Source organism: Sciurus vulgaris, assembly GCF_902686455.1.
Source record: "Sciurus vulgaris genome assembly, chromosome: 3".
Classification (NCBI taxonomy): Eukaryota; Metazoa; Chordata; class Mammalia; order Rodentia; family Sciuridae; genus Sciurus; species Sciurus vulgaris.
This window is the reverse complement of record NC_136463.1, coordinates 31,336,675-31,350,856: the sequence shown is the minus strand read 5'-3', so window position 1 is coordinate 31,350,856 and position 14,182 is coordinate 31,336,675.

Sequence of the window (14,182 nt, the reverse complement as noted above, 5' to 3'; positions counted from 1 at the left end):
CTTCTAAAAAGTATATGCTGTACACTGTCATCATCTACAGTCACCCTACTGTGCAAGAGAATACCAGAACCTCTTTCTCTCATCTAGCTACAACTTAGTATCCAGGAATCAGCCTTTTCCCATATTTTCCTCCTCATTAGTTTCAGGGTAAGAATTATTTGTGGTCAAGTTTTTGCCAAACATTCCAATCTATGTACCCATCACCCTTCACCTGGATTACACTTTTGCCAGCTAACCTGTGTCTCAGCCTCATTCTCATTTCCCCATGACCTGCTCTTCTGATATCATCAGAGTGATGTTTTACAACTCAGATGATGTGACTTCCACTTAAAACCCACCATACCTCTCCACCAATTCCAATTGCTCTTCTGCCTTACCCCTCTGACTTATTCATGTCTCCAGTTACACTGGTTTCCCAGTTCCTGGTGCATCTCAAGCTCATTGGTACTTTAGAGTTTTGAACTTCTGAACCCTCATTTATTTTATATGTCACTCTTTATTCTTTGTGCTCATTTCAGGTGTCCCCCTCTTTGGAGAGGCCTTCCTAGACCACCCTCCTCACAGTGAGTCTACCCTGCTGTTCACTGCCACCACCTCACCCCCTTGAGTTCCCACTGTGGCACTCACCTCCATCTGAAGTCACTTAATTTGTAATATTTGATTTGCTGGTATATTCTCTTGGCTTCCCAATAAGATTCTATACTCCTAATCCTGGTGAACTTCTCTGTCTGGTTTGCAGCTATATCCCCAGCACCTAGTATAGTCCTGGAACTTAAATATTTGTTGAATAGATTATTAGTTTCCTAGGTGTGTTTCCTAACTTTAATCCTTTCACAAACATACATGTGCCTCAAGAATGAGTTTGACCCTAGTGACTGGTTCATCAGAATATACTGAACAAATGATGCCTCTTATTTATTGCTCAGGTATTCATATTTTCATGTGATGCATTGAATTAATGTTAAGCCTGAGCTTTCATAAGGTACTAGGCTGAATACTGGTGAGTATTTCTGGTGCTATCATGGTGCAGACCCTTTTATGGATGTTGTGGGAATGCAGGGCAGGGGCCAGCAGGGAATGTCATGGCCTGGAACTCAGAAATGTGGAGGCATCTGGAAATCAGGAAGTGTTCCTTCCTTGCCACCCTCTCCCTTTTATCAGGCACATCAGAAGTCTTAAACATTGTTCATCAACTGCATCCTTTAGGGACAGACCTGGCTAGCCTGGGAGAACAAAGGCAACAAGTGACAGAGTCTGTCTTAGTGGCTCTCTCCCCAGCGTGTCTGGAATGTCATTTCAATAAAGCAGATGACTTCTTAGGAAGACTGAGCTGAGAGATTAATTCCTGTGAAGGAAAATAGGAGGTTAAATGTGGGGCTGTCAATCTGAGAGATGCCCTTGCAAGACGGATGATACCATCTTCCCTATTCAATAGCCTTCCTGGCATCTAATTTGCATGAGTTGTGAGATAACACTCAGCTCTGTCTCATTTGCAAACCTGGAAACATAAGGGACAGTCACTGAGGCCTCCATCAGTAAATCCAGAAAGTGTAACAAGGTTAACTCCTCTCCTTTAGTGACAGAAATGATGTTCTGGTCACCTCTTGGATGGGAAAAAAGGGCTTATGAAATGATACAGATATCTACTTCAGTGCATACTTTTATAGCCCTGAAATCAGTCAGATAAAGAAATTTGCTATTCCTAAATGAAAGGTATCTGCAGAGGACTGTCCCTTAATAAGTGAATAAAATTCTTATCAAGCAAAAGATTAATCAGCATGGTCAATAGTCATGGATTTGTGATGGTTTTGGAAATGTTACCAAAAGTATTTTTTTTTTCTTTCCTCTTTGTTTTTGTATTTCTTTCCCTCATTTGGGCTGCAAGATCTGTGACATTCATTGCCTGAAGCTCAGAGGAATGAAAAAGAGAGCCCTCTTACTGCCAAAAAAAAAAAAAAAAAAAACCTTTGAATTTTTTTTTTTTTTTTTTTTTTTTTTTTCCCAAAAGAATATCCTCCAAGAGTACTAGGGGGTTAAAAATTAGAGTGGAAGGATACAAGGTGAGTCAGAACCAGAGATCCGGCTAGGAGAGTCCTAGTTAGGATTCCCTAGGTTGGGAGGTGGGAAGTGTCTGTTGACAAGCAGTGTGATCTGGGCTTAGATATTCTAGGTCCCTGAAAAACCAGGAAAGAGGGCGTGTCTCCACCTTGATCTACCTCTCAGTCTAATGTGGGATGGCAGAAGGCAATAAATAATGACAGGTATGTCTGAAGGTTTTGTGTGATGTTTCCAGACCAGAATAGCATCTCAGAGAGGTGGCAGAACTCCAGAGAAGAAAGGTCAGTGAGCCTGGGAACGGAGGGCCTTGGAGGGTACCTGGAGTTCCCACCACCCAGTCTGTCACTCAGTGATCTGTGTTCCTGGGAGCAGAGAGATGGCAGGCACTCACTCTGTCTCATGGATTTCCTGCAGCTCTGCATGAGATGGGGTCAGTTGAATGGTTTCCTTGCGCAGAGAAAAGTTTTGAAGCAGATGAGGAAAAGCTGGCTCCTTAGAGACTTGGTGGAGAAGGAGAAGCCATCCAGAGTGACTCATGGTCTGATGACCAAGACTGAGAGGGAGCAAAGCACCGTTAGAAGGAGGCAGCAGTAAACAGAGAGCATGACGGGAAGACTCAGTGTCCCAGATGTGATGCATTATCATTGCGGTGCCGCTCAGTACAACAGCCTGACTTTCAATTGCTAGAGGCCTTCCTTGGGGGAAGAACCTTTTATGCTTCTGTCCCAGGTAGACTCACAGTATAGATAGAGAATGAGTGTCCCCTTTCCCCCATCCTAGAAGCTACCCCTCAACCAATGGATCAATAAGACCTAATGTTCTAATACCCAAGGTCTCTTGCACTCAGGTGGGATAACTTGGAGGAGTGTGTGTTCTCCACAGGTCCTGGGATTCCCCAGCAGGATGATGCTTTTACCCATAGCAGTTGGCTTGCCTTCTCTTCCCTGTATCACTTCCCATTCTCCTGCCAATACGTCCTGGGATTACCTCCAAACATCTTGTGTGCACTTGAATCTTTGTCTCAGGATCTGTTTCTCGGGGAATCCAAACATAGACAATTCAATCCAACAAGTTTATTCCCCACCCCACCCACTCTGCCAGGCCCTGGCACCATGCCATTTTGCTGGAACTTGGCCCAACTCTCAGTGTTTCATCGCTTGATTGAATGACAACCAAAAATAAAGATTTAATTCAGTTACAGAAAAACAAAGAATGCTATGTACATCTTCATACCTAAGTTTGGGCTAGAGGTCACTTAGGTGTCCATTTATGGATGGGTTTGCTCAAAAAAAAAATCTGTTATTCAGAAAGAGAGGCCTCCATATTGTCAGCTTCTGCTTAATCCCCTGCCAGTGTCTCTCCGGATTCCCCCTGGATACATATATTGTAATCCTCTTGAAGACAAAGGCCTTCTGGAATTCCTGAAAAAAGCAAATCCTGACATAAATTAAAGGTTTGGTCATCTCCCCAATGGGAGTGGCCAAACATGTAGCATACCTGAATGCCTACAGAAGCTCTGAGTGGCCCTATAACTTTCTGGAAATGTTTCAATCCTAAAACCACCCCTTGCTGACCGTAGAAGTGAGTTAGTACCTTTGTGCTTACTCTGTTATCTGGAATTCCATATCTAGTGTTCTTTATGCTATTTAACATGCCACCCATTTCGTCAACAAAAATCCATTTCTGCTACTTCCTGTGCTAATTAGTTGACCTTCGAGTGTTGACTAAGATATGAATAATAGAAGCGCTTCCAGCAATTGTAGATTGCGGCTTTTCTGATCCTAGCTGACCACTCACATTCAGTTACAGAGATTTTTCTTTGCTTTCTTTGTATCAGAAATAAGTAACAGGGAGCATAGAAAAGATGCCTCTTCACCTCTTCTGAGTTTCTTGTCTGAGAGTCTTGGGAAGGATGCTTTTCATATTCAGACTGGTAAGGAGGAAACAGCAAGAGTATAAGGGTTTCCTCTTCCCATCCAGGGCTGGTGGAGAGGGAGCCAGGGGGAATGGGGAGTCGCTGAGAGAAAAGTCAGTTGGGTCTGATGTGGAGGGGAACCAGCCTAAAGGGATTATGTGCTGGAGAGACAACGTCCTCACACTTCAGACTCCAGTAGGTAGAGCCTATCAGTGGTGTGGGTGATCATCTCCCAGCAAGTGGCCATGGTGCTCATTTCCACTGTGGCTAGGCTAGAATTTTTTTTTGTCTAATGAGGACTTCTCTTCATCAGTCATCACCACATTGTCTACTGATCATCTTGTGGGGAGATGCTTTTGGTGCTTGGCAACTGCTCTGTCCCAGTCCAGCTTATCCTACATGCACCTCCTTTCCTTTTCCTCTATCTCTGAAGGTCCTGAGAGACTTGTAAGCCATAGAGAAAATCAGGGTGGGGTCCTGGAGAAGAGGATGGAAGTGCTGGTGTCTGCCATGCAGCAGTGGTGAGAAAAGTCATGTTTCCACATCTGTACTTGCTTGGAGCTCAATGCCAATTACTGGAGATTCTCCTTGAAGCCGGAAGTGATAAAGCAGCCCAACTCTGACCTAAATTGATAGGTCTGAATTGGATTAGTACAAATTTAATTACTTGCTGAAAGTACACCTCAAATAGTTCTGTCCTATATAAAACAAGCTGGGGCCTGATTAGCTACCCTTGTTTGGAGTAAGCTTCTCTTCCCAAAGTCAAAATAATCAAGTCTTTGGGTTGATTCTGCCTTGTGTGTTCTTTACAGTTGGTCCCCATAATTTGGCCTGATCTCAGCTTGCCCCTGTGGAAACTAATTTATTATGACATAATCTCAAGGCTTTAACTGTGTCTTTTGAAGACTTTTTTTTTTTTTCCTTCTTCCTCAGAGAAAATTTACTTCTGTTTCTATGTGCAGTGAAAAAATATATATCCCAACTTTAGACACAAATAAGAAGAAAGGCTATGTAAGGAAAAAAAAAAAAAGAGCTTTCCTAAGCATTCATATTTGGGGAACAGAAGCAGTATGAATGGAATCGAGAGGAGAGTGATGTGATGAAGAAAGAGGTAGTTGCTCAGGTTGTGCTTCAAAATAAAATGTAAGCAACTCAAAAACAAAGAAACAACTCCCACAAACCCAATTAAAAATGGGCAAAGGAATATAACAATGGCTAATAAGCACCTAAAATGCTGAATGTCAATAATCATTAGGGAAATTCAGTCAAAACTACAATATGAGACCACCTTATCCCCATTATGCTACCTCTGGTCAAAACAAAGTGAAACAGAAAATATCAAATGTTGTCAAGGATACAGGAAAAATTAGAATCCTGTGCCATGTTGGTAGGTGTAAAAAATGGAAAATAGTGTTTTCTATGGAAAATGGTATGAAAATTCTGCAAAAACCAGATGATTGGATAAAGAAAAAAAATATATATATACACACACCATATATATATATATAGTATGTATATATGATAGAATATTACTCAACTTTAAAGAATGAAATTTTGGCATTTTCTGGTAAATGGATGGAGTTGGAGAATATCATGCTAAGTGAAATAAACCAAACCCAAAAAACCAAAGGCCAAATGTTTTCTTGGTATGCAGATGCTAATTCACAATAAGGGGGGCCCTAGGGAAAAATAGGGTTACTTTAGATTAGGTAGAGGGGAGACAAGGGAGGGGAAGGGGTATGCAGGTAGGAAGGATAGTACAGTGAAATTATTACCTCATGTACATGTATGACTGCATGACTGATGTGATCCTATAACATGTATAATCAGAAAAAATGAGAAATTTTACTCCATTCATTTATATATGATTTATCAAAATGCATAAATTTATTCTACTGTCAGGTATAACCAATTAGAACAAATAAAAAAAGTATAACAAACAAATGAACAAAAAAACTAGAATTATCATATTGTCCAGCAACTCCACTTCTGGGTATAAACTCAAAAGAATTAAAAGCAAGGTCGCATAGGGACATGTGTACACTCATGTTCATAGAAGCATAATTCCCCATAGTCAAATGGTAGAAGCAACCAATTGCCCATGAATATATGAACAGATCACCAAAATGCAGTTTATACATCAGTGGAGAATTACTTTACCTTAAAAAGGCAGGAAGTTCTGGCATGTGCCACAGCATGGATGAACTTAAAGTTCATTATATTAAATGAAATAAGTCATGAAAAGATAAATACTGAATGATTCCAATTAAATGAGGAACCTAGAGTAGTCTAATTCAGAACAGAAGGGAAAATGGTATTTGCTAGGATTGGGATGAGAATAATGGGGAGGTAATGTCTAATGAGTAATTTCAGTTTTTTTTTTTTTTTCTTTTTTCTTTTTTTTGCAGTGCAGGGGATTGAACCCAGTGCAGGAGATTGAACCCTGGCCTTGCCAGGGCAAGGCAAGCACTCTACCAAGTGAGCCATCTCTCCAGCTCCTAGTAATTTCAGTTTTGCAAGATGAGAATTCTGGACATGGGTGGCGGTGATGCTTGCAGGGCAGTGCGAATGTGCTTAACACTACTGAACTGTGCATTAATTAATTAACCATGTTAATATAGCAAATTTTGTGACATATATATTTTACCACAATTTAAGCAAAAACAAGCATGTAAGGAAGAGGCTATAGAATTTTGTGTGTTTTCCCATCCTGCTCACTAAAATAATAGATCAGAAGAGCATCAGTGACTGTTGAGAGCAAAGGGTGAAGATTTTTGTAAAGGGTTCTGTAACAAACATGTCTCAGGATCTTGTCAAAAGAGCAATGACTGTGTGTGGTAGCAAAATTAATTCTGAAGTCCCAGTGGCTTGTTGTAAGAAAAAACACTTAACAATGAAATGTTCAATCTCCGTGTGTAGAGGGTCTCTACTCCACTTGGTCCCTCAGTACCCAGGCTGTTGAAGGCTGCGCCATTTTACAATGTTGCTCTCTCACTGTGTCTTCTAAAGTTGTTGGAACGGGGGAAGAGAATGCAAGAAGATAGCATGGAATGTCTTTAAGTGTCTATTTAGAGTGACATACCTATATTTCACTGTCAAGAACTTTAGGTATAGTGTCAAGGTAATTATAGACTGAGCAAACAGTGTATTCTTCCTGGGTATCCAGGAAAATGAAAGGAAATTTGCCAAACAGATAGCGTCACAAGGAACTTGCCTAAATACCAGAAAGTAATAGAGGAACCTAACCTGAGTCACTTACATTGATAAAAATCAAATCAACAGTAAAGCTATTATTAACCTCCTACTTGTAGCATTCTGGATAATTAATTCTAATATCTGTTGATCTATATCTTCCCCCCCACAAAAAAAAAAATATCAGTGCTTCTCATAAGACAAGAGTAGAAGGACATAAAATAAATTAAGGAGAAGGTGTAATTTGTTAGTGTTGAGATTTCTGGGCATCATGGTAGACAGCTTTAATGCTGCCATTTTCTTTTTTTTTTTTTCAATCCTTCAATTATTGAAATTTTATTGGACATTTGTGTTGGATGCTTTAAGAAGACACAAAGCCGTACCACACATCTCTAGCCTTCCACACCATCCACAACTCATTGTGACTTTTGTGTAAGATTCACTCAGTCATGACTGGCTGGAGAAAGCCTTCTTGACACTAACCCATTTTGACCTTGGGACCCAGGACCAGGCTCTGGTCCATATTCAAATGATCCTCACACTGTTAGAGTGATATTTTTACATGTATGTCATCCACTTGAAACTCTGAGGCCACTGAAGGCAGAGACTATGCCTCAATCATCTTGGTACCCCTGACGAAGTTGTACAACAGACCACTCCATTGACTGCACGATGTCTGTCCAGCTCTCCAGCAAGTGGTACAACTTTATTTCACCAAAGTCATTAATAATAATGCTGCTATTTCCTAACAGGCCAGTTCTGTGCATCAGGGGCAGTCACACTTCCCTTGCTCTGATTTTGCTTCTGATAGTTTTAGATAGTGGACATTACACAATACACTTGATAGTTTTTCAATAGCAATTTTATAAAAGATGACAACTTTTTAGTCTCAATACAAAGACCAAATTAAATTGGCCTTTCAAGGCATTTCTGCAGGGAATTAATATAATAGTCTTTGCACATAACTTTTCTGGGTATTTGACTTGATTCGGGGACGGAGCTTAGAGAAGGGAAGGAAATGGATAGTTAGCAATCCCTTATCCTAACTCTCGAAATATCAGTTATCTCAGTGAGGATTTGAACATTAGGTGGACAGATCACAGTATGAAGATCGGTGCCTCCTTTCTTAAGTACAATGATTCTGTGTTATTGATTGAAGGCGATCCATGTACTTTTTTTTTATTATTATTTTTTTTAAGTTTATATATTTTATTGTATATAAATTTTTTCTGAACAAACAACAAGCTGGCTTCAATTATAACTAGTATGAACACATTCAGCTTTTTATGCTTTGCTTAAAAGCTATTGGATTCTACTAGGCACAGATGTTTTAATAGACTATATTTATATCGTCAATATATTTAAAAATTAAAATCAATAAAAGAAAAGCATACAGAAATTACAACTTATAAATACAGGTATATGTTTCTTTATTCCCCCTCTTAAATCCTCAGTTTACATGAACATTCAAATATGAATGAAATATGTGATTTTTATACTAGTGCTTGTATTGTACACTACAGAGAATGTGGAAGAGTTAATGTTTTAATAGTAGAATTAAGGAAACTGACTTGCATTTTTACCCTGAGTATAAATATTAAAGTAGAGGGTTTAGAACATAGCCTTTTAAATTTTTAACAATATTGATTAGGCTCTGAATTAACTGTGCCAAGAACCCTTTCCTGTGTGATCTATTTTTCACAGAAGTGATTTGACAAAGGCTGGGAAGAATCTTGTGGAGTCTGTGACCTGTTTTGCAGTGATTGACCCAGACGCTATTTCCCTCCCTATGATCAAAGTTTTCTACAGCCTATCTCCAATGCTTTAAGCCAGCTGATTCTGTCCTTTCCACTCACCCAAGTGTGAGAGCATACCATAGATGCTGGAATGTTCTCTTCAGTTAGCACTTTGGATGTTGCTTGCTTCTTCCTGACATAATCTTTGTCTGATGGAAGCCCCTGATGTCTTTAAAATTTCAACCTTTTTATTCATATCTCTGGTAGTTTGGATTGTGCTTTTTTTTTTTTTTTTAATATGCTTCTTCAGCCTCTTTCACTTATCATCAGTAGATTTGGGTTCATAGGCATGCTTCTGTTTCTTTTCGTACTGCCTTGGATAAGTTGTTACCCTTTAGTTTATGATTTCAGGAATCCCCAGAACTGAGCCTCCGCTTATTGGATGGACCACCACCTCTCAAAGTCCGTATTTCAACAAAGCTGAAGATTGATCAGTTCTTACTTCTAAAATCATAATTCCTGTTAATGTTTTCCAAGTAAAATTGAGGGTACAAGGACTTGAGTTTATACTTGTTGAATCTGTAACCTGTCAATAGTATAAGAAAAAAAAAATGGATAGAGAACTGTTTTTGTAAACAAACATGGTTTACAGTACTGTAAATCCATCCCCAAGAGACATATACCTCAATGGTTAGTTAGATTAAAATGTCTTGCAAGAATCTGAAAAACACTTTCTTCAGGAATAGTCTTCAGTTTAGAATGGTTCATCAAATAATAATGAGTAGATTCAACATTTTGCAAATAGGTACAGATTTAATTCTGCATACATGGGGTGAAGGTCAATGGATTATAAAATCAAGGTATTTAGAATTCAATATACACATAACCTTGGTTGAACAAGAAAATCACTTAGAGCTCTGTGCATTTGTGTTTCTTAGCAGATTCTGCAATATCTTGGTATTTTGATCTGTGTAAAAAACTATTAATGTATACACCTTAGCTTGGATCATCAAATTAACTAGATAACATTTCTTTGTTATTTCTTTGTTTATTTGTTATTTCTTTGATGTCTTTCTCAGCAGTTTTCACACTCTGGACTGCCTGAAATAGGGCAGGAAGGGCCCCTCTGCATTGACAGTCATATATTTCATTTTCCATTGGGTGTTATGAGCAAACTCTGAGATTATGACTTACATGGTGGGCAAAGGGGCTGGGAATGAGAAGAGAGTCAGAACATTGCTCTTCAGAAGAGAATGGTACTTTACAGAATGCTTATGTATGGCTGGTTCCAAATGCTTCATATCATCTTCCAGTTTAACTTCCAGACTTGAGCTTTTCTGAGCCTACACTGCTATAATTCTTTACCTAAGGTGAGAAACGTGGCCTGAATTCTCTGTGGTCCTGGAGAACCAAAGTAAAGCTGACATTAACACAGTCCCCAAAAGTTCACAAAGATTAATATGCTGCTGAATTATTTAAAAAGATCGACAATTCTTTATCTTATCCATATGCATGGCTCAAGTATCCAGCTAGCTTTGTGCAGTTATGATGAGAAGAGACTTTTAAGATAAGGTTAATCAGAATATCCCTCTTAGTTAAAAATCAGCACTGAAGCTAGATAAAAATGTGTTCTCTGTGGGATGAGAATTGACCTCAAAAATATATTTCCACTCCTTTGTGCTGATGTGAGTCTCCAGTAAATTCTCATAAGTTTGTTTGAACTGTACCTCCTGCAGGAGTGTCACTGCTTGTCAGTGACATGAGCCAACATCGAAGGAAAGTTGGAGCAAGAAGAAAGACAGGTGGTCAGAAGTCCTTAGGATAAACAACCAGCATGACTGGCTTTGGCGTCTCAGGTTCTGGAATGCAAGGGGCCTCCTTTCTTTGCTCACACCTTGGGTTAAGCGACAGTCATGCTTTATTGGCTTCTCCTCTAAAATGGACTCTGTACACCTGGGGCTGTCTGATGCAAGTTACGCTGTTTGTTCTCAATATCTCAGGGATAATCTGCAGGGGCAAAGTCTCCATGATGTATCGTTTCCCACATCCTGATCCTAGTGTTCTTCTTTGTCACCACCAGTGTTTTCTGAAACCTTGGTGTGCGGTAAATAGTTAAAATGAAGGGAGAGAAAATCTGGATGCTTCCCTTCTGGGGATCATTTAGGTTAGATTTTGCTCCTGGATCCAAAGAGAGAGAACTCTGAAAAAGAGATGAGTGGATTTAGTCCTCGGCAGGGGCAAAGGCTCGAGAGTCCTGGCTGGGGAGAGAAGCTGCGAGTCTGTTGATGAGTTGAGATTCTGGCTTGTCGTGTGCAGCTCCTTAGTGGTACGTCCTGTCAGGAGAGGGTCTGCACCATGTGGAAAAGCACTGTGAGTCTGTGAAGGGAAGCAAGAAGTCTCCCAAGCCATCCGACCCCCAGCTACCATGAGCTGCCAAGGACACTCAGCCGAGTGGCTCTGGAAAGACTAGGAAGGAACACTCCAGAAAGACTGCAGGGCATAACCACAACTATGAGATGAGCCTGAAAGTACTTCCTTTTGGGGGGATGGGGAGGAGCCTATAATAAAGCAAGCAGGATTCAGATCACAGCGATCCTACGTGCCTTTTTAACTGAGTTTGAATTTTATTCTGTGGACATGTGTTTGAGAGAAGCAACCTATTTAGATTTGGGACACATTTGATAGTAGCCCTGAAAGCTCAGGTTTTCTTGGGGGTTAGGGGGCTTTGGAAGATGGTGGGAGAGATTTGTTCAAGTTTTGGCTGGTGATGTCTGAGGTAGGCACTGTTGATCCAAGGTCCTCCAACAAGATCAGAAGATTTAACAAACACCTTTTAAATTTTGAGATGGGGACTCACAGGAAATTGTAAACATAACACACAGGGGTTCTTGGACCCTTCACCTAGTTTTCCTCAATGGTAACATCTTCTATATTTTAGGGAATTAAAATCAAGAAATTGGCATTGGTACAAGGCACAGAGCTTATTCAAATTTATTAGTCACATGTGCTCATATGAGGTGTATATGTGTATTTGTGTGTGTGTTCTACATGATTTTATCACATTTGTTAATACCAGTACAACCAAGATACAAAACTCCATCACCTCAAACATTCCTCAGGATACCCCTTTACAGTCACATTTATCAGCCCCCTCACCCCATCATTCCCCACACCCACCTCCAACACTTGGAATCAGTAACTCTGCAATTCTAGAGTTTGGCCATTTGAGAATACAATGTATATGAAGTCATACGTATGTCACCTAATCTCAGTGCCATGCCCTTGAGATTCATCCAAGTTCCCTGAGTGCCAATAACTGGGAGATCTTAAAGGTTCCTGAGTTTATTCTATTCTTAGACAATATTTTTAGTTGGTAATAATTTAGGTATTTACTGCCTTGAGATAAAGACTCAGGAAAGTAAAATGCTAAAGGAATCTTGCATTTGATTAAGAAGGATAATTGTCACACAGAATATTCTGGAATCCAGGGGAATTGAGGGACTTTTTCTCAACTCTTAGCTCATAGATAGATCTGCCATTGTTTTTCACCCTGTGACTTGAATTTTTTTTTTTTTTTTTTTTTGATTCTGTCATTCTGGTGAAATGGGAACTGAATATCTCTGTTTTCTTCTGTGCTATATGTTGGAAATCCTGAACAATCATGAAAAACAGACACCTGGGTTTGTGTTCAGGTTCTGCTCTATACATATCTCAACCCCTGTGAAGAGTCTCAGGCTCTTTATTTATAATGTGGGGGGTTTGAAACCTGTCTTCTCTACCCACAGAGCCATTAGCAGCATTAAATGAGATTATGTATATTACAGCGATTCTTAAACTGTCAGGGACTATTTGAATGGAAAGGATAGTCTTAATATTGACATGGACTAATAAAGAGATTAAAAATTACTTGTTTTTTTTTTTTTTTTTTTTTTTTAATTCCAAAGCCTCATGTTTACAACATGAAGTGGAGTTTGGTGTAAGAAAGAACAGGTCCTTCGATCCCACTTGTTAAAAACTCTGTCACTTTGAAAATTTACCTAATTTTTCTCAAGTTGTTTTATTTTTTTTAAATATTTTTCAGTTGTAGATGGACATAATATCTTTATTTATTTGTTGATTTATATGTGGTGCTGAGGACTGAACCCAGTGCCTCACACATACTAGGCAAGCGCTCTACCATGGAGCCACAACCCCAGCCCCAAGTTGTTTTATTTTTGAATTTAAAAGTGTCCAACATTCTGAAGGATGTTGTGGTGGCAGGGGATTATGTGAATAATATGAATAATGTACAGTACGGAGATATAGGAATAATGTAATGTGATTAATATGGGACCTTACTAGTATAGGTGTTTAAAAATGGTAGTTCTACTGTCATTATAATTGCTACTTTTTAAAAAGGACCTGTGGATTGATTACTTTTGGAAAATACATGGCCACTCAACTCTGCCAGGTTAACTGAAGATTTCATTACTTGCTTTTGCGTATTATCCTTGTCATGTGAAGTGCCACCTTCCTGTCCTGCCAGGTGGGAGGCATAATAGTAAAGATAAGAACATAGACTTTGTAGCAGAGAGACCTGAACTGAGGTGTCAGCCCGCTTACTCTAATGTTAGAGAGGTCAAATAATCTGAACATCAGTTTCTTCATCTATATTATAGAGTAACAACAGATGGCCTGTTGAGTGTTTGGTAATGACATGAATTTAGTATTGACATGAATCTCTAACTTATAACCACCTCAAAATAAAAGATCAATAATCCTAGGGTGGACCGGGTGCTTTATTCCTTTTCACTGAGAAAAGGAATTTTATTCCTTTGTTAACTGAAGAATAGCTGAGATCAGGAACTGAAAACTGGTGGCTCACGGGTTGTATTGTTCTCCATAAATGTGATCTGGTTGACCAGCAAATCTCTGTCTCTGTCTCTCTATTTCTCAACCATTGTTTGGTTTTAGTACTTTGAACTCAAATGCCTTTAGGGGAGCAAGGACCCACTCGTTCTACATCTTCTACCAGAATGCTTCTCACATTTACTTAAACACCTGGACATCTGAAGTATTCGAACTTGTTACAGCTGAAATCAACTGTCATTTCCCAAAGTGTGGTCTATGGAATGGAGAAAATCAAGAGTTGAAGATTTTCTCTCCTATGCAGAAGCTAGAGGGAAAATAAGGTAAAAAAAGGAAGATCCCATGAAAATAGAGGGAAGACTAGTGAAGTAGAGGAAGGGGATATCAGGAGAGGGAGGAGGGAAAGAAAAAGGGAGGAACTGCAGAAAAATTG